This window comes from Haliotis cracherodii, unplaced genomic scaffold (assembly GCF_022045235.1).
Source record: "Haliotis cracherodii isolate W230 unplaced genomic scaffold, xgHalCrac1.p SCAF_16, whole genome shotgun sequence".
Lineage (NCBI taxonomy): Eukaryota > Metazoa > Mollusca > Gastropoda > Lepetellida > Haliotidae > Haliotis > Haliotis cracherodii.
Window position 1 is genome coordinate 1142404 of NW_027266271.1, and position 22716 is coordinate 1165119.

Below are 22716 nucleotides of genomic sequence, written 5' to 3' on the forward strand. Positions count from 1 at the left end.
TTTACTTCTTAGTGTCGCATTTTCATATTTTGCGCGCGCGTGATTTCTATTCTTGTTTACACAACAACTTATGGCCCAACTCAGACATATCTAACTACATTCTAATGCATTATCATTCTTAGTATAATTAAGGAAAAGTCGAAACTGTGTCTTGCAACACGCCTTCCGGGCATTCCATTCGTGACCAACTCGTGTTATTCCGGGACAATCTTCTTGCCAATCGTCACCACACGCCCTTCTCCGTCATTCGTGACCAACTCGTGTTATTCCGGGACAAGCCGAATAGCGACTCGTGCCCCTCTCGTGGCCATTTTTGCGACCGGGTTCCGTCTTAGCGCAAACGGGAATACCTAAAACAACATTGTCAACTCGTTGCGTAATGGTTCACGCATTTTCCCCATATATTATTTATATTTTAGATGCAATTTAAAGCACATCGGGACGTGCAGAATTATACAGTATGATTGAATACATTAAAGTGTGTCTTTGGTATATTTTTAGATGCAAGACATATGTAAAATCAAAAATTATTTCTGAGGGATTATTTGACGAAGAACTTGAAATCATACGCGCATTCTGATTGGTTTGTCGTATTTTCGCACATAACATTCATCGATAGGGGGACGAGTCTTCTTGCAGGTTACGGAAAGGGGCGAGTGTTGACGAATGCCTTCTCCGTAGGAAGACTCGTTAATGTTATGTGGGAAAATACGACAAACCAATCACAATGAGGGTTTGATTTCAAGTTCTTCGTCAAAGCATCCCTCAGAAATATTTTTTGATTTTACATAGGTCTTGCAACTGAAGATATACCTAAGTCACAATTAAGGGGTCACTGATCTGAAGCAATTCCCTGGGACTCGTTGCCTTTGCTATAGTTTTTCCCCGTGAGTACCCGGATGATATACCACAAATCTAAACTAGTTCGCGACCTGTTCTGCGCAATTCGTAAGCGCATTTGTCACTTTTACATTGAAAGTATAAGGGCGTATGGTCACATTGATCAACAATGTTTTGTAAATAATAAGGAAATGTAGGTATCTTTGTGGGTAGCATCGGTAATGGTGAGTTTTGATAAGTCACATGCTTGGTAATTGCGCGATTTTCGTTCACACTATTTTGACTTGCAACACAAAGTAAATATTTCTCCTGAGCATTGCTTATTTTATCGTGTTTATATCAATTTTCACTTAAGAAATTTATTTAACGCCAAAATATTCAGTTATTTTACAAATTGACTGAAAAATATGTCCATTTGTTTAATTTTGATAAAGAATTCCAAACATGTTTATGTTTAATATCATATCACCAAGTGACTGAAAATATTGGAATTAAAAGTACATTTGTATAAAAATTGTTTGGCTTCTAATTCTAGCATAATTAATCTATTGTGATGTTTTTGACCGTCTTAATAATTTTTAGTCAATCTGTTAAATAAATGGACAGATTTTTCAGTCAATTTGTAAAATGAAAGAAATATTTAGACATTTTATAAGTTGCCTGAGTGAATCACATTTTACACATTGACTGTAACATATACACCCTTACAAAGGAAAAGACTTGTGAAAACAACACCTATCGCGCATCGAAGAACTTCCCAATCAAGACGTAGAGGAACATGAATGATTCTGTTCAATGCTACAGCAAATGAGTGAAAACAAAACGCAAATATCATAAGTACAACCTACCAAAGTTATATGTATAATTTTAGGCAGCTTCCGAATGTACCCGTGAATAAAGGAACAATATCCCACACGTCTGCAGCTGTACAAAGAAACGATGTCACGTGTCTCGGTTAACAATCCAATAATTAAACATATCGTTTCGGGATATTATAACCCGTGTTCGGTTCTCAACTGATCACTTGGTTTATTTCATATTGTCCACGGTTCTTTAAAAACATCCATTTAGTTAGATAACAATGAGCAATAATCAAACAATGAGCAATCAATCAACGTATTATCGGTTAACCCTTTGAACAAAGTATGTTGGTGTTACATCGGCACTTCACGCCATGATATGAGTGTATTCCGTTTGCTTTAGTAAAACTTACACATGTAAACACTTACTTTTGACATATCCACTGTCCAAGATAACAGTGATTAATCAATCAACGTATTTTCTGTTGATCCTTTGATGGCTAGGAATGATCCGTTTTGCTTGACAACGGTATACGGATCTATACCGAAACGTCGATTTTTACACTATTAAGAGGGTGAACATGACAGTTAAATAGAGCACCACTCACAGTGTACCTTACATATGTCGTTTGGGTTGTCGTATGTTATCGGCTGTGCTCCGTCTCTACGCCTTGCACATAATCGTAGAGCCTATGCAGCCTGTAACCACATTAACATCGACGTGCAATTCCATCGCTTCAGTTTAGAAATACTACATAAACAACATCAACATGTATTCATATACAATTAAATTTTGTAAAGCTGGAATGAACTGTTACGTATTCTTTCAAGAGTTGCCAATGAGAAAAAAACATCATTCGAAACAAATCCGGGCCGCTTGGGCATGACCTTCACCTCTCCTTTCTCGTCCAGCATCAGCGCTCCGTCAGTTCAAGCGTAAGGCGTTTAATACATATTGTTCGCCTATGCACTATGATGTTCTTCTTATTGTTGCCTAACTGTTTTTAGTTTTGATTTATTATATCGCATAATAGTATCCTCAATCTCATTGTTAATCTCATCTCACCATGTCTACAGATTTACTGTAGCCCACGTGCTGTGCCGACGTGTCGCCGTCCTCACGCGGCAATCAGGCCTACTAATTTAGCCCGTCCGATCTCATAAATCGCCAAGGAATTTGTAGCCGTACTCTAACATATTTTATATATGTATCAACATACTGGAAAACGTGTTTCAACTTTAATCTAGTCGCGTATAAAGACTCTAAATTGATTCAGTGCAAATCATGTGCAAAGTGAAGTACAGTAAGGCATATTTCATTCAAAATATGTTTGCACATTCTGCATGTTGATAACTCGTTGAGTATGCTTGTTGCGTCTCATTTGAAACAGTCATTGTCCTAATTTTATTTCTTAATTATGTATTTGGTGTTTCAAGAATATGTAGATCTACCATATTTTTGCTCATGATAAAATTTGCCTGCATAATCATCTTTCATTATTTGTCAACATCATGTTGAATTTATTCATGCAAGTTATATTCAAAACAGGTGCATTATACAATCATGACCATCACTTGTATTACTTACTCAATATCACTATCAAGAAAACGGTTTCCCATATCAATAACAAGTGGTATTAACTGGTGTTTTGTATGTTTAAGGCAGTTTCTTCAGAATTCCAATCTTCAGCTTAATCATCAGCATACTTCATTATATGGACCGATGTCATTGCATGCTACAAGGTATGAAGTTCATGATAATAATAACAATATTTTAATAATAATACAGTAATAATTTTATGCTTTTATTTGTGTGAACATATTTACAAGATCTGTAATCTCATTAAAATCAGATCTTAGTTCTTGCTATCGCTCAACAAAGATCTGAGGACATCCCATTACGGGTCACGTCAGAACGACAATAAAAGAAATATATATATGATACTGAATGATACTGAAAGAACAGTCGGGCCCTGGTATTTTGAAGCAGACTTCTAATTATCTGCATATTTGATATAGCGAGACATCGAAAGACATAGACATCAAGAAACAGAATCATAAATCCGTAGCAATATGCTTCTGCATTGTGTGTCTGTCCATTTCTTTTTGCGTGTCAGAGTAGATAAAATTGATCCAGTTATGCTCCCTGAGCTTGGCCTTGATCCTTCTTGGAAATGCTCACAATCACTTATCTCTGACATCTTGCAAAAGTGTGATGTTATGTTTAGAGTTCATTTTTTTTTTTGTCTTACAAAAACAACAAAGTGATATTCTTGGCTCTTGTTAAGTACCTAGAGGTTATCACGCGAGTGTGTTTGGGGATGGTAAATATCCTGCATTAGGAATAAACATTGTATTTAGCGAGCCTTGTTGAGTTAAATACATAGTGTTTATTCCTAATACAGGATATTTACTATCCCCAAACACACAAGCGTGATAACCTCTTTATCATATAATGTCACTCTTTAATTCTATGCTTTAAAATCGCTTTCCCTCTCTCACAAACATTACCGAATCATTGCGAGTTTTCATGGAATGCGCGCATTAATATTTAGTACGTCACAGGGTAAGTGATGTGTCAGTAGGACTGTGACAGTAGCCAATATAGTTCCAACTGAAATCTGTTTCATATACAGTGGCGAAGCAACTTATACGCAAAACAACAGTTGTTTTTAATTGCCTTATGTGGCAATCCATCGGTCTGTCCGCTAGGGTAACTGCCCTTTGTCAAAGGGAAGCTACTCTAACCCTAGTCTATGAGACGTCACTGCCACGGTCAGACGTTGTTGACAGTCGGTCTGTCCTGTCCTAACGTTAAGAAGTGTAGTCAGATGTACACACAGCGACAAATCGAAACAAGGTATCAGTTCAAACATATTTCGGCCGAATCCAACCATTTTGATTTGTGGAGAAGGTTTCAAGCCACAGAGGTCTACAAGCACAGATATGGCTACTGATCCCGCTTGGCTAGGCCTCGTGCCCTTGCAAAATTGTTTCAAAATTTATATCTCGAAAGTTGCCAAAACTTATAAAATGCCTTAGCTACGTCACGGTTAGACACTGATTTTCAGTATATTAGACTGTTCGTTTGATAATGATAGCAATTATCCCTGTAGTTTATCCAGATTCACGATGGTTAATTCTGACTCGATCGCCGAATGACGAGGGCGACGCCATGTTTGTTTATAAACAGTGAAAGTAGTCCTACTTGACCTTTGGTATTTGCATCTCTATCCGCATATGACCCCAACGGATATCGTTTTTACCCGTTGGCTTTATCCTGCCGAGAAACCTACCCATTATATGATAAAGTCAAATCTCATTTATCCGACCCTCGTTAATCCAACAAACAGCTTTATCCGACACTAATGATAGGAACCGATTTAATCAATGCTATTTAGCCCCTCAATCCGACAGTCTCGCACTCCGACTCCAACACCTAATTTGCAACGAATTACTGAAATCACTCATTAAAAGTCTCGATAATCCGACACAGTGATCAGCGTCACCCGATCCAGGAAATATTACCTACTTCTAGCACAGATTTGTTAGCAACTGTGAGCTGTTACTAGTAGGTACAAAGACGGTCACTTCGTCTCTGGAGACTAACATTTACTGCTACTACTAGCTAATGGTAAAGGAGCATGTCTTTGATTTTCATTGGTCAACGAGTCTACATAGACGATATGCAAGCCGGGCTCTGTCTCAACAGAAAAATGAAAAGATTACCGCAGAACAACTTCAGCCTGTAACCAGCTAGCTTTCTAGATGTAGAAGTAGCTCTTGAAATATACTGTGGTTGTTAAATAATTACAAATAGAATCTACATTATCATGAAGAAAATTATAAGGTAACCATTGATCATTACATCACCAGCTGTTCACATGACCTCGTCATCCATCATCATCCACCACCATTTTGTGGTCATTTGTTCCACTCAACCTAGGCCTAGTTTAGGCTAGTTAATTGTGTCTGTTCTCTAAATAGAGCACAACAAACGTGGGTGTTTTCACAACAATAAATACTCTTCAATATTCCTGCCATTTCCACAAATGGGAACGTAATGTCGTGCATGTTTTCTTCAGGTAGCCTTGCATTCTTTGCGTCCCTAGAAACAATGTTGACGTGCACAAGCAAAGTCACGCATCATAAATGCCGTTTATTCTAAAAGAAAGTGTGATTTACCGCTACAGTATGGCCTACTACCTATCGTATATTGTATTGGAGTTGTTGCCTGGTATCAAGCGCCCATGTTTTGAGGTGAATCACTTGCGTCCAAAGACGATTGGGTCACGTTCCTTTTCATACTCGCTCGTTTCTTTTGGTCCAACTGGTAGTAATTACTAGTTATTACTGCTTACATATATATATATCGTATTTCGTTTACATTTCAGCAGTATGCATCGGAGGCAGAAAATTTATTCAAGCTCTGAAGTCCCAAACAACTGAAAATGCTCCAAAACACAATCACGTGACCCTGGTATTCTCAAAGTGCTGGTGAAAGTGATTGTTTTGTAAATGTTTGTTGATAGTAGAGAGGCTGATAGACTTTATAACAAGTCATGATCAACATTTCCCAACTGTTAGTTAATTACACTGGTCTACATCTGTATTGTTTCTTTGCAACTTCTGTCAACAAACTCAAATTTATCCATTTATACCTGAATAATTGTGTTGTTATAAGATTATGACTAGGCCTACAGCATCTAACTAACTGTAATCCTCTGGTAACTGAATGTCTGAAGACAAAATACCTTTTTATTGATGAATGTATCTCCATTTAACTCATACAGTTTAGTGTAGGGTGTAATGTTTGAATGTTTTTGTTGACAGTAGCAGACACTACATCTGTCTATGAGCAATGGACAGAACTGAGAATACCTTATCATGAACAGCAGTGTGAACACTGCTGGTAACATCCTGTTTTAGTAAGTATAATTGAATCCCCAATTATATTGTCATTGTGTAACGGAAGTTTACACGCTACACTCGCCACAACCGGAACAGGAAGTTACCTTGGTTCATACGGGTGTTTCGAACATCCGGGTTTTGGGAAAGGGATATTTAAGCTCGTGCGTGCCGCACGAGCGGCAGTCAGCGTCTGGCTCCGGGGACAGGCTTGCCGGAATCTGTGCACACGTGCGTTCGGTATGGTAAGATAATTATATTAGTAGTAGTTTTTTCTTTATATTTGCCCAGTCACACCATTTTTTTTAATTCTGTGTAGGTTATCATGTTTGTTATAATGGGATAGATTTAGCACGTAGCTTAGTAATATTTACTGCTGGAAATTGTGTGCCAGTGTTGTGTAGGCTAAAGAAGTTTCAAAACTTTGGACCCGGTGTGTCAACCGAGTGTGTTGGATAAGTTCGAGGACTGTGAATAGTGAAAGCGTTTGACGCCTCCATGTCTATCGTCCGATATTGGTAATACTTCCATTGGTTTGTAACCAGTTTGTGTAGGAATGTGTAACACATGTATACTGGTTGATAATACTTCCATTGTTTTGTAACCAGTTTGTGTAGGAATTTGAACTGCCTGTATACTGGTCGAAAATACTTCCATTGGTTTGTAAACAGTTTGTGTAGGAATGTGTAACACATGTATACTGGTGGAAAATACTTCCATTGTTTTGTAACCAGTTTGTGTAGGAATGTGTAACACATGTATACTGGTGGAAAATACTTCCATTGGTTTGTAACCAGTTTGTGTAAGAATGTGTAACACATGTATACTGGTCTGTAATACTTCCATTGGTTTTTAACCAGTTTGTGTAAGAATGTGTAACACATGTATACTGGTCTGTAATACTTCCATTGGTTTGTAACAGGTTTGTGTAAGAATGTGTAACACATGTATACTGGTCTGTAATACTTCCATTGGTTTGTAACCAGTTTGTGTAAGAATGTGTAACACATGTATACTGGTCTGTAATACTTCCATTGGTTTGTAAACAGTTGTCTGAACATGTAACACATGTGTACTGGTCGGTAATACCTCCATTGGTTTGTAAATCGTTGTCTGAACATGTAACACATGTATACTGGTCTGTAATACTTCCATTGGTTTGTAACCAGTTTGTGTAAGAATGTGTAACACATGTATACTGGTCTGTAACACTTCCATTGGTTTGTAACCAGTTTGTGTAAGAATGTGTAACACATGTGTACTGGTCGGTAATATTTCCATTGGTTTGTAACCAGTTTGTGTAGGATCATATAACACATGTATACTGGTCAGTAATACTTCCATTGGTTTGTAAACAGTTGTCTGAACATGTAACACATGTATACTGGTCAGTAATATTTCCATTGGTTTGTAACCAGTTTGTGTAGGATCATGTAACACATGTATACTGGTCAGTAATACTTCCATTGGTTTGTAATCAGTTTGTGTAAGAATGTGTAACACATGTATACTGGTCGGTAATACTTCCATTGGTTTGTAAACCGTTGTCTGAACATGTAACACATGTATACTGGTCGGTAATACTTCCATTGGTTTGTAAACCGTTGTCTGAACATGTAACACATGTGTACTGGTTGGTAATATTTCCATTGGTTTGTAACCGGTTTGTGTAAGAATGTGTAACACATGTATACTGGTCAGTAATACTTCCATTGGTTTGTAACAGGTTTGTGTAAGAATGTGTAACACATGTATACTGGTCTGTAATACTTCCATTGGTTTGTAACCAGTTTGTGTAAGAATGTGTAACACATGTATACTGGTCAGTAATACTTCCATTGGTTTGTAACAGGTTTGTGTAAGAATGTGTAACACATGTATACTGGTCTGTAATACTTCCATTGGTTTGTAAACCGTTGTCTGGACATGTAACACATGTGTACTGGTCGGTAATATTTCCATTGGTTTGTAACCAGTTTGTGTAGGAACATGTAACACATGTATACTGGTCAGTAATACTTCCATTGGTTTATATTTAGTGGAGTCTGAACTAGAAATTAATGTATATCATTTGCAAATACTTGAAAATGGTAATAAATCAGTATGTGGAATAATTTTGTAGTTTGTCCCTTTGTTTAGGATTTAAGCCTTACTCTATCACACAGAGTGCCACCCAAACTGGGAGAACCTCGTTTGAACTTTTGTAAGCATAACAAGAGTTTATGCAAACTCTTGAGGCGGGAATGAGTCTTTAAAAGTAAATCGTTTACAATTGTACACACAAAAACAACATAGTGTAGTTTTTAAATAGTGATCTGTTTGGCAATGTTTTATATATTGTATATTTTCCTTTTCACTTTGTCTACTGGCCTGCATTAGTCCTTGTCATTTTCCTGTTATTTCTGATACATTCCAAAATAAGATTTGTCTCTACAGTACCAGTACACTTTAATAAGGACTAAGAGCAAATGTGCATATTTCTCAGTGTTTTAGTCAATTTTTGTTGTACCCGAATACAGGGAATATTGTTACTGTAGTTCTTGTCATTCATTGTCTTGGCAGCAAGTGCCACATGTTTAGTTATACAAACTTACCAATTTACCAGTGAAGATCAGGGTCAGAATAGGTCTTCAGCAAACCATGCTTGCTTTAAGAGGTGACTATCCTTGTCATAAGAGGCGACTAACGCGATTGAGGGGTCAGGCTCACAGACTTTTTTTTTCTTTTTCTTTTTTTCTTTTTTTTTATTATTCCATTCCATATATATTGTTACAAGTGTAGGTATTAACATGTACATATAAGACAGAATTAACACAAGTTATAGTTTTCATAGGTGAGGACAGGCAGGTTGTGTTGGATGTATCGTTTTCTCAAACTGAGAGGGAGATTATACATATTTGTTTACAAGAAATAAATGATTACTAATTAACAGGAAGTATGAATCAACTGCTTCGTTAGATTATGAATTGTAAGTTTTGCCATTTCTGAGCATACTGGTTAAATTTATTATTTTTTTTAGCGATAAAACTTTCCAAACAAATTGAGTCTTTTAGTAGTGAATGAAATTGCTCGAAAGATAAATCTTGTTGTTTTATGTTTGATATGTAGATGAATCTTTTTGCTAATATAATAATATGATTTGTTACATGGTTTTGAGTGGAAACACCAAAAAAGATATTAACTTTCGAAAGGATAAAATTTGTTTGCAGGTTGTTATTTAGGAAGTTTTCAACTTTAAGCCAAAATTGTTGAACAGATTGGCAATCAAAATATACATGAGACATATCTTCAGAAGCAGTTTTACAGAAAGTACAAATATCTTCATCGACAAGTTTCATCTTAAATAATTCTTTCTTAGTGTAAATTATTCTGTTTATAAATCGATATTGAAAATCTAAAAGTTTACAGTCGCGTGTGCATTTTCTATAACATAGAAGTATATTTTTCCAATCCAAACCTTGAGGAAAAACCATATTCCAGTATTCTAATTATTTCGGTATGGTATCCTTCCTAATCAGTTCATCATAAAAAGTCCTTGATTTTTTAACGTTATTAAAGAAGTGTTTACATACATTGTTCAGCTGAACTACATTAACATCAAGGGTTTTGTCTCTGATTTGAAATCTCCAACTCTTTGGAATATTGTTCAGTAATTTTTGAAAGTCTAGAAAAGTTCCCTGGATCTTATATTTTTGTTTGAAATTTTCAAAACTAAGAAAACCGTTGTTGTCGCAAAGGTCTCTAACACTCTGAACACCTCGATTAAACCAGTTTTTTATAATATAAGATGAATTAAAAAAATGGTTCAGCCAGAGTGGTTGATTCAGAATGTGGTCTAAATCATATTCATACAAACTCATTTTTTGGTAAAATATCTTCCGAGCAGACAATACATCTCTCCAAAAAGGGTTGTCATGTTTAGATAAACATTCTACAGCATTAGAACCAAGTTTGAAAAGATGTTTTAGAGGGAAGATTGTTATAGAATCTTCATACTTTTTTATATACTTTTGTAATGAAGATAGTTTGAGAGCATTGATAATACATTCAATATCTATCATCCTTAGACCTCCATCTTCATAATTTCTGCTAATAGTTGATCTCTTAATTTTGTCGTTTTTGTTATTCCAAAGGAATCTAAAAATTAATGTGTTTAGGTCGGTAATAAAAGCTTTGGGTGGATTGGGTAGAGCAGAGAAGATGTGTACCAGAGTTGATATAGCAAGAGTTTTGATAACCGTAATTTTTCCAATAAGAGTTAAGGTTCCTCTGCGCCAATTAGCTAGTAGTCGATTAATATGTTCTATTCTTTTTCTAGTATTGATTACCCAAAGGTCGTTCAATGAAGCATTTAAAGTTATCCCTAAAATTTCAAAATCTCCCTTATACCAATCAAGTTTAAAGTCATGTGCTAAAACTAGATTACTTTCAGACAATGATCCTATCCAAATTGCTTTTGTTTTTTCTACATTTATTTTAAGTCCTGACATTTGATAGAATTTGTTCAGGGTATCCTTTGAAGTATTAAGGCTTTTTTCAGATCCATCTAGAAATAATTGAGCATCGTCCGCATACTGACCTAGTTTACTTTCCTTATCGTTAATTGTTATACCTTTTATATCTGGATTTGTTCTTATCATAATACCTAGAATTTCTACAGCGATAATAAATAAATAGGGTGAAATTGGATCTCCTTGTCTACATCCCCTCTCAAGCCCAAAGAATGATGATAGATGTCCATTTTGAATAACAGATGCAGTGGTATTAGAAGTCAAAATACCTACCCATTTAATGATGTTCGGTCCAAAACCAAATTTTGTCATTACTTGTATTATAAAAGATTTAGAAATTGTATCAAAAGCCTTTTCAAAATCTATTAGTAGGAGTAGGCCAGGTTTGTTAAGTCTTTTGGTTTCAAAGATGATATCATAGAGCTTCCTAGTGTTTTCGCTTATACTTCTATCTGGAATAAATCCTGTTTGATTATGGTGTATGATTGTATTTAAGGTTTTTTTAATTCTATTAGCAATACATGAGCTGATAATTTTATATAAAGCGTTTAGTAGTGAGATTGGGCGCCAGTTTTTTAACAATTTTCTGTCTTTGTTTGGTTTAGGAAGACAGGTGATGACTCCCCTGTTCATTGTACATGATAATGAGTTGTCATCATAGGTTTCCTGTATGAATCTAAATATCCATTCTCCTAAATCATTCCAGAAAAATTTGAAAAACTCTATAGGGTAACCGTCTATTCCTGGACTTTTATTATTTTTCATAGATAAGACTGTTTTTTTAATTTCCTCTTTTGAGAGATTATTGTAGGTCTGTTTATATAGTTTAGAATAAAAGTCCTTTAATTCATCTAAGATTGTTTTACCATCTGTAATAATTTCACCCTTTTCTGTTTTAATGCTATTAATTAGTTTAGTGGTATAATGTCTTTTTTCAAGGTGGCAGAAATAGCTTGTAGGTTTCTCTCCTTCTTCGTACCAGGTTATTCTTTTCCTAATTAGGGATCCTTTTACCTCCTCTTCATGGTATTTTTCTAACTGTTTTTTCATTGTTGATAGATCGGAAAATATTTTTTCATCTGTATTTTGGAAATCATTTCTTATTTTATCTTCCAGAACCCTAATATTTTCTTCCAAGTCTTTTAGTTTCTTGTTCTTATCTTTCTTTAAAAAGGAAGAGAAAGAGATAGTTTTACCTCTTAGCTTCATTAAGAAAGTTTCCAGAAAAAGACAATTAGAAATTTTTAGTTGCAATGTTGAATTTTTAATATGAGAATCGATTTCCTCTTCAGTATATTTGCTATCAGCATACTCATGTAATGTTTCTTTTAGAGTCTCCTTGACTATCTTACTATACTCTTCTTTTTGCAATAGTGAGGTGTTAAATTTCCAATACCCCCTCCATCTCTCTTTACTTAAAGCGTTCGAAAATGAAAATGTTATTGGGGAGTGGTCAGATTTATACCCTGTCATGATAGCCGTATCGCATGAGAGGATATACAAATCCTGTGAAATAAGAAAATAATCTAATCTAGCCTGTTGTTTTGGGTTCTTTTTCCACCATGTAAATTTTCTGCTGTCAGGGTTTTGTTCTCGCCAAATATCTACTAAATCAAGTTGCTCTATTTTCTCTGTAATAATCTTTCTTGCACTAGGGTTATTGATATGTTTATAATTTTCTAGATCTACAGATGGATTTAATACCAGGTTCCAATCACCACATAAAATCGTTGATTCGTTTCCCAACTCTTCAATTAAATCAAATATTTTTATATAAAATGAAGGATCATCTTTATTTGGGCCATAAAGGTTAGTCAATGTCATTTTAATCCCATCAATAGTTAGATCTGATATAATATAGTTGCCCTTATTGTCAATATAAATTTTATGAATTTTAATTTCAGTGTTGTTATTAAATAAAATAGCTACTCCTCTAGAGTTGGTTGTAAAAGGAGCTATAATGCAATTAAGTCCCCATTCGTTTCTAAATATGTCTCTATCTTTATCAGAAATGTGAATATCTTGGAGACATATTACAGAATACTTCTTTTTGCGCCAAATTTTCATAATTTCAAGTCTTTTACTTTTTTCTGCAAGCCCTCTACAATTAGCTGAGACTATTTTAATCTTACTATCCATCTGTGAAGTTTGATGAAAAATGTGTTATACCTACACATGAATTAATAAAGACAGATGATGGAATGGAAAAAATAATTTTTTTTGTAACTAAAACAAACTCCATAAGTGTAAAACTAAGATATGCCCTGCTATCTGCCTTTGGCTCACAGACTTTGTTGATGCATGTCATCGTATCCCTTTTGGATGGATTGATGCTCATGATGTCAATTACTGGATTGTCAGGTCCAGATTTCATTGTTTACAGGCAGCTGTCAAAGCACGAATATTGCTTAGTACAGCATTAAACAACAAACAAACATGGATAAAAAAATTTTTAAATAATCTTATACCCTAGTATTATAATGTGCTATTTTTATCGATTATTATGAATACAGACTGTTTGTATCAGTTTGTAAGAGACAAACCAAGATTCCCACAACTATCTGCACATGCTTGTCATAACACAATTAATATGGTATCTTCAGGTTATATATGTTTGTAAAAAGTTTGCTAGAAAGTGTCCACTTTAGTTGTAAAATCAGTATGTTCCTCACGACAGAAATAAATGTACACTACTTTGTTGTGGTATTTTTCGTTGAACTCGTCTCTGTCTTTCTCAAGTTATGTTTGTGCAAGGTACCTACCTGTTTAGTTTAGACCTACATTGTAAATGTTGTGCACTAGACCATGTAGCCTGGTCACTACAGGGTTTACCCAAGCCTCTTAAAACTGGGGACAAATTTAATTTCTTATCTTAAAAATATCGTCTTGTTTCTCTAATCATACTGTTAAAATTATGTTTTACGTACTTATCTACTCTCTGTGGAATTCCTAACCAATTAAATAGTAATGTCCAAAATTTTTTATTATATTTGCAGATAACAAATTGCTATAGACTATTAAGGCAACTGCTATATTATATTCTACCTGTTTACATCATAATGGGACTCACCAGACTCTGCACTGGATACACAATGAAGTATCAACGTCTTTTCATTTCGGAATTGAAGTAGCAAGCGATAGCCTGTTGTCTGGTACTTTAAAGGATACTATAATGCATGTACTAATTCTTTATACTGTAAACATATACTGAAATGATGCAAGTGTCCGTATAAACGAGGCACCACTGTAACATGTTTTGCTTGAGCAATTCCTCCTGAAAAGCCCCCAAGTTCGAAACGCAAGTCCAGTAACATTGTGCTCGATGTAGTAAGTCCAATTAATAATAGTCAATAATAATATAGTCATTTTTAAATGCTGCTATTACCAAGGTTGAAAGGGTTAGATCAATCTGACAAATTTCCCGACCCTCAACAAATGGCGTACCAGATCGGATTGTCTGCCTTTCACACATCATTCAACTTACAAGAGACCATTCACCACTATCATGAGCAGAATGAAGATGTCCATGTTGCCTTCTTAGATACGTGTAAGGCATTTGACACGGTGTGGCATGGTGGTCTTAAGTACAAGATATTCGAGTTCGGAATCAAGGGGTCTCTATGGCTAGTGCTTGACAACATGTACACAGAGATGGTTAGCCGTGTGTGTGTGGACTCAATGTGCTCTAGACCCGTATTCATGAAACAGGGAATAAGACAAGGGGGTGTGTTGTCGGGGAAGTTGTACCTCTTGTACATTGACGCCCTCCTCCAGAAACTATCGAAGTCGAGACTTGGTGCTGTGGTTATGGATTTGAAAACCTGTTCTCCGACGCAAGCCGATGATGTAGCCCTTGTTTCATCGAGAGTGTCAGCATTGAAATTAATGTTGAAAACGGCTTAGGACTACAGCTGTGACTGGCGATACATATTGTCATCTTCCAAAAGTGAGACCCTCAACAAATGGCGTACCAGATCGGATTGTCTGCCTTTCACACATCATTCAACTTACAAGAGACCATTCACCGCTATCATGAGCAGAATGAAGATGTCCATGTTGCCTTCTTAGATACGTTTAAGGCATTTGACACGGTGTGGCATGGTGGTCTTAAGTACAAGATATTCGAGTTCGGAATCAAGGGGTCTCTATGGCTAGTGCTTGACAACATGTACACAGAGATGGTTAGCCGTGTGTGTGTGGACTCAATGTGCTCTAGACCCGTATTCATGAAACAGGGAATAAGACAAGGGGGTGTGTTGTCGGGGAAGTTGTACCTCTTGTACATTGACGCCCTCCTCCAGAAACTATCGAAGTCGAGACTTGGTGCTGTGGTTATGGATTTGAAAACCTGTTCTCCGACGCAAGCCGATGATGTAGCCCTTGTTTCATCGAGAGTGTCAGCATTGAAATCAATGTTGAAAACGGCTTAGGACTACAGCTGTGACTGGCGATACATATTGTCATCTTCCAAAAGTGAGATTGTATCATTCCCCTGCCGCAAGGGGACTCAACACATATCTGAACTGAAGCTGTACAGTGAACCCATTCCATGGACGAACACCATCAGACATGTTGGTTTGGTACTCTCTGGCAACATGTCATCCCTTGAACATGTTACTCAAGCTTCAGTCAACCTGAGGTCAGGGGTAAGAACGCTGATTTCACGAGCTTTTTCATCCTAGGTTCCTGAATCCTATAACCAGCTTGATTGTGGTAAATAATATGTACCTCCCAAAGACTCAGAACTGTGGTCAAATCTATCAAAGGTAGAATTGCTGATGCTGGAGAGGTCGTTCAGATATGTCATAAAATCTATCCAAGACCTGCTGCGACTGACCCGTACTGATGTCTGCTTGAGTCTTCTTGGTGTTCTACCCATTGAATACCATATAGATCAAAGAAAGTTGTATTTCCTGGAGCGCATCATCAACATGAACCCGAAGTTCCTGCCTCATCAGCTGTTCATGACCAGACTGATGTGTTACACTCACCAACTGACAACCTCATCATCAGGATTTGTTCCAGACGTCATCAGATTGTTATCCAAATACAATCTGATGGATCCTCTGCTGTCGTTCCTGCAGAATGGTATCTTCATAGGGAAACAGAGATGGAAACGATTAGTGAGTAAAGCACTAAAATCTCACCACGTCTCAGCCTGGAGGCAGAGACTTGCTGCTGATCCAGAACTCCAGATGTTTAGTCGAATCCATCGACTATATAATGTCCATCCAGCCTGGCAGATCTCCTTAGACGACCCAACTCTGAGACTGAACTCTAACTTTGTGATAAGGACGTGTGCCACCGCAAAGGACATGTGTGATACAGGACTGTGCCACAAATGTGGTCTTGTGTATCGTGATCCAGTGACACATGCAGTTGTTGAGTGCGAATGTACGTGTGATATTCGGGATCAGCTCTGGATGGAGTTGATCAATATCGGTGATGTCGACTTTAGCTGCTACCTGCATGGTATGGACTCAGCAAAGCTCACTGAATGCATGTTGTCTTGTAGAACAGATTACAGACTATGTGACAAAGATGCTGATGACTTTGCACGAGTGTGTGTTAAATATGTCAAGCCAATGTTTAAAATGGTGTTCAACTAACTCGCAATACATCAGCATTACCATTCTGCATATTTAATGCAAAATAATATGTTGTTCTGATAAATGTTCATCTATTATTTTCTGCTTTTTTTGTACTCTTCTCATGTACTGACTGCTCATGTAATTCAATATATGGTGACAATGTTGCACGAGGTTCTGTTTTGTGTATTTCAATAACTTGCGCATTTATGAACTTTAACCTTAATGTAATCCTTTAATCCAGTGATGTTTTATTTTTACATTTCTTTAATAACCTACAATTGTTATGAAGCTGTCATTTTTTGTGTGGTTCCAGGAATAAAGTCACCAGAAATGCATTCAAAATTTTTATCTGAGTTTGAGCATGACCAACATGGTAGATATGTTTAAAATGTTGTTTTCTTCCACTACTCAGACATGTAAGTTATTGTACAGTAAGTCATCTGTAGTGTAAAAACATGTTGATTCTTTTGTTTGCATATTTAGCTATTCCAGAACTGTTAGATGATATTAAATTGCCGTAGAAGAACATGAAGAACAGATTTAACGCCAGAAATATCGTTAATTGCAATAGTGAACCACTTAACTATCGAATCATTAGCTAAAAGTAAAAGTACTACTCCCACCGGACTCAATCCTGAAAGAAGTGTGAAACAACATACCTTTTTGCTAATCAAGGGAAGGATAAATATTTGTCTGCAAGTGATTAGTAACGTCCATGACGTTTTGGATAACCCAAAGGCAGCTAATCATAGTTTATACTCTAGATGGGAGTGGTTTCCCTTTGTATAAGCATGTAGCATAGAATCTATCTTGCCCAGTGTACATTCGTGTCAGTTATTTTGTCTTTAGTTTATCATTAAATTAATCTACAAATGAATATAAGTTGAAGTGCAAAATCATACATGTTTAAATCTAAAATCGAGTTGGCAGGGGACGAGCGATTTTAATATCTGAATTAAAAAGAAAAGAAAAATATTCATTAAACAAGCAAAAACACATGATGAGACATTTGAAATAGCAAAAGTAAAATTCACACCTTTCACAAATTTCTTTTAATTTTCATAATGATTGTGTCACTAAATAATATATTTATTCGTATTTCAATAATTTTGATAAAAAATCATGAGTAGGTATTTCTCTAGTTGCAACAGAAAACAATTCCTAAATCTGTATTAATGACAGTATTAATGCCGACAAAAATTTATGCCATCATTATAGTAATCGTTTCCATCAAATAATTGGCACCTTTCTTGAAACTGTGCAAGGTGTGATGGAGGGAGGTACGTGTTGTGTGTCGTGAACAGTTCCACTTATTGTATACGCAGCAAGCTATGCGCGTTTGCAGACAACTGTAGACAGGAGTCGAGTTTAAGATATTCTTACTTCCACCGTTGAAGATTTCAATCTTAGATAAGCCGTCTTACAATCGTGCTAAGATGGGTTTGTGAAAGTGGCATAGGACAATTGTATGGCGATTGTAAAATTGATTGTAGACACCTAAGATCGATTGTAACTAAGATTGTTCTGTGCAAGTAGGCCCAGGTGTCGGTAACTTTTAGGTGAGGTTAGGTCGCACCCAGTGCAGGTAACATTTCCAACCATAAGTGGAAAACTGAATTCTTTTAGAACTGGCTGCAAGTCTTTTCAAATCCAGGAAACAAAAGTTCATGAAAGTAGTGAAATACACAGGTGGTCTGAATGCATTGAACTTGCAGGACTCTTCACAATTACCACTAGAACAGTCACTCATGAGGTAACAATCACAACAGACACTTTGAGACTTCTGTTTAAGGTTGTTTACTTGATATCATGATATGAAAAGGCATGTACAGATTCACCCAAAACAAATTCTGGAGCACATTCTCAAGGGTTTTTTTTCTTTGAATTTATTTAATATTCAAAATAACTGAAAAGAAAGTGTTTCAATTTATGATTAACTAGTGCAGCCAATTTATTGGTGGTGCAACCTGCTTAGTTCACCTCGTTGCGCCTTGTGCAGGTGGTAAGACCCTGAATTACAGACCAAGGCCCCAATGACTGTATGACTATGGAGTAGCATTGATTATCATTGTTATTTTTGTCATATTTTTTATTTCAGTTGGCACACAATAGCATCCCTCCTGATCAAGTGAAAAGGAATCCTATGACACCGCTTGATCTTTGTCTGACATGGAAATCTGCAAATCAAATAAGGTGGAAGAATAACATCTGGTTAAAAAAATTATGTGGAAAAGTCAGCGGGTCAGAAATCACCCACATAACTGCTGTTATCTGAACACAGTTCAGGTTTGATATCCACCATGAATTTTTCAGGTATTGATGGGTTGTGGGGTCCAAAGTCATCTGAAAATTATTGAACACATGAATAATGGACATGAAATGTAAATTACAACATAAAATAGAATGGTCATGTGTGTAAAGACATGTTATGTTCAATGGTCACTTTCAAATTTATCTTCCTTTAAGGTGGTTGAAAATAACATGGCTACAAATATAACGACACAAAACATAGATGTTGATTTATTTTAACCAAGTTCAGTCTGTAGATGTGTTATGTTCAGGTACCAAGCGGTGAAGTCAGCTAATGTTAGTTTGTATTAACCTTTGGTTTTTAAAAACTTTTTTCTTTTCTGACAATCCCAGCCGTGGTGTCTCTAGATTAATGTTCACGAAAATCAGTCCACCGTGGTGATTCTGTGTTAGAATAGGTCCACTGCAACCTATCCTTATTATAAGGGACGAGTTAAGTGATTGGGTGGTCAGGTTTGGTGACTTGGTTAGTTACTTGTTATTGTAACAAGATGACAGTGATCATATCACTGGTTTTTCCAGACCAGACTGAATTATTTCCAGGTTATCTTCATATAGCTGATAAAATATATATGGCGGACTGCTGTGTGTTCAACCATATTGAATTTGTCAATGATGCTAAATTATATTACATTGTACTTTGGGTTATAGTATGATTTTTGTAACTGCTGTTACTTTTGTTCTTCACATGTGCCCCCTTATCTACATTTACTGCATTTTCGTTTAGTCCTTTTGGTTTTATGCATATACCGGTAAATTGGAGTGATGAATGAATTGGACAAAATATCAACACTGTAAATGGTGAAACAGGAGTGTATTAAATGTTATGAATTTATCTAAGTGTTAAAATAAAAATGACTTTGAGAAAACAGCCACATAAGTGCCCTTTATCAGAGCTGCAAATCAGTTCTAGAAATGTGTATTTTATTGGGATACCAAACTGTATACTTGTTCAAGATAAGGATTTGAAATATCTGATGTTGGTTCTTTTTGTAATGTTGGAAGATAAACATAAATACAGTCATCCCTTGCTAAAACACCCTTCATGATACCACAGATTGGGTTAAACTTCAGGTAAAATATATGGGTCACATAAATTTAAATACTCCTTCCCCCCCCAAAAAAACACATTTTTAAGCATATCAACAATTCTGCTCTGAATTTATGCAAGTTAGTCCTGTTGTAAGAACGCACAGATGGTCATGAAGAGTGTTCATTGTATACATCTAGACTTTGGACATATGTTTGCAATCTATTTGATTAAGTTTAGTCATTTTGATCGTGCAACTTTCTATGTACTTATCGGGTTGGAATGATCAAAAGGGTAGCAGTTGCTGAGCACAATGCCAGATAATAAATCTTGAAAGTGTGCTTTCACTAATTGCTGTATCAAAAGGCAGAGAAATGTGTGAATGTAAAATATTTGAAATATTTCATTTGAGGTTTGAGATTAAATGCAAATTTTACAGTATTTCAATGTCCAGGTTCGAGATATCGTCTGCATGTCAATCTACAATCATGAGTTATCTGTTGTGAGCACCTCCTCAGAAACTACTGGACCACTGAAGCTGTAACTTCGCATTTGTTGATCACATCAGAATTTGTTCAAGACGTTCAAATCCAAATTCCAGTATGATCTTTTACACTGTTAGCTGAAACTTCTTATTGCCATTATTCAGTCAGTTTTGTACAATTTCTTATGAAATTTGGGATTAAAAAAATATTTCTGATTTTTCATAATTCATAATTTTGACCTTGCTTTAACCATGCTTTTAAATTCTATCAAAATGCATATTTGTGTATGTTATGGGATTCAAAAAATATTTCTGTTTTTTTCATAATTCATAATTTTGACCTTGCATTGATCCATGCTTTTAAATTCTATCAAAATGTATATTTGGCAATGTAAGCTTCTCTAAATTTGCCAGACTGAGGGAGCTGAATTTGTGCCGTGTGTGTTTCTCCTCAAGATGACAGCATGATTTGTTCAGATATTTTAGTGTTTTTAGTCCTCAGTATTTATATGGAAAATATAAATAATATATATATGCAGGGTAGCAATGATAGTCTCTGTATAGTGGTTGTCTTTTTGTCATTATAAAGTGTTGACTACATGTCCAGGTGAGCTACACTGTTGTAGCACTATTTTTAACCAGGCTATGGGCTATCATTACAAAATTCATTCACCTTTCTTTGGCAAATATTGTAGCCTTATAGATAAGAAGAATAAAATGATAATCTGTATGTTTAAATTATACATTTAACTCGTTCAGTTTTTTTTTTTTTGTGGTTTCAGATATCCCCTTTAATGATGTCATGAACTGGACGCTGCACTCTTGATTCCAGCACTAATATTGTCATGACCAAATGTTAATAATGTTCATATTCAGCAAGTTGAAGATAACTGACACCATCTTTAAGTTTCACAAATATGTTATTCAGAAGTTTTTTGTTTTCACTACTGATTTATATAAAGTATAAAAAATAGATTTCTGTAATAGAATAAAGTATTGAAATACATGTGATACTAGTTGTGTTTCCGTCACCATAGTGTGGATGTTTTATGCTGTTTGAGAGAAAAGTTGGCCTAATGGTCTAAAATGCTTCAACACTGCAAAGTTGTGTCGATTGGTTATGTGAGGTTCCATTCTGATCACTGGTTTGGAGAATGTGACCTAAAGCTGAACAGATGGACATGTGGCAGTGTGATTTGTAAGGGAGACACAAATTTATGCAACCACATGAGGTATTGTGGTGCTGATACGAAGGGTCGTATTCTGGATTTCAACCCATGACCAGGACATCCTGGCACTAACTGCACATCAAGTTCCATCAACCATGACAATTGGGCCACCTGTGCACCCAAGTTTCTCTCACTCTACTTTAGCATAATTGCAGTACCATAAAGACAGAAATTAATAAGTAGGGTCTGTGTGGCTAAGAAAGCAGTTTCTTGTCACTTTTCAGCATGTATTGGGTAACCCTAGCACCTCATGATTCATATTTCTGTTGAGATACAGTAACACCTGCGTCTGTATCAGGAATGACCCAGTTTTATATCACAATTAGACATATATTGGGAAGGAACACTAACCTTAGAACCTTACGATTCTTCAGAGGGTTCTTTTGAGATACCGCAACAGCTGCGTCTGATTCCAGAAAAATCCAGTTTTACATCACTGTCGGACATGCATTGGGTAGAAACCCTAACCCTAGCACCTCATGATTCATGTTTCTGTTAAGATACGATAACATCAGCGTCTGTGTCAGAAATAACCCAGTTTTACATCACTGTCTGATATATTGGGTAGAAACCTTAACCCTAGCAAATTATCATTCATGTTTCTGTTGAGATTTTGTGACATCTGTGTATGATTCAAGGACAATCCAGTTTTACACCACTGTCGGACATATATTGTGTAGAAACCTTAACCCTAGCACCTTATCATTCATGTTTCAGTTGAGATACGAATACATCAGCGTCTGTATCAGAAATAACCCACTTTAACATCACTGTTGGACATATATTGGGTAGAAACCCTAACACCTTATCATTCATGTTTATGTTGAGATTTCGTGACATCTGCGCTTGATTCAAGAATAATCCAGTTTTACACCACTGTCGGACATATATTGTGTAGAAACCTTAACCCTAGCACCTTATCATGTTTCTGTTGAGATTTCATAACATCAGCGTCTGTATCAGGAATAACCCACTTTTACATCACTGTCGGGCATATATATACTGGGTAGAAA

General features: G+C 36.0%; 1 long non-coding RNA gene across 7 annotated transcripts; it reads left to right on the top strand.

Moving 5' to 3' along the window:
- The first annotated feature begins 694 nt into the window (after nt 1-694).
- Nucleotides 695-21431, top strand: LOC139463726 (uncharacterized). 7 transcript variants are annotated; one of them, XR_011653056.1, is made up of 6 exons: nt 695-1064; nt 3303-3383; nt 6035-6143; nt 6474-6568; nt 18749-18963; nt 21257-21431. It is a non-coding gene; the product is annotated as an uncharacterized lncRNA (long non-coding RNA). The 7 variants fall into 7 exon arrangements; XR_011653059.1 differs by having other exon boundaries at nt 836-887; XR_011653060.1 differs by lacking the exon at nt 3303-3383 and having other exon boundaries at nt 699-1064.
- The last annotated feature ends 1285 nt before the right edge of the window (nt 21432-22716 follow it).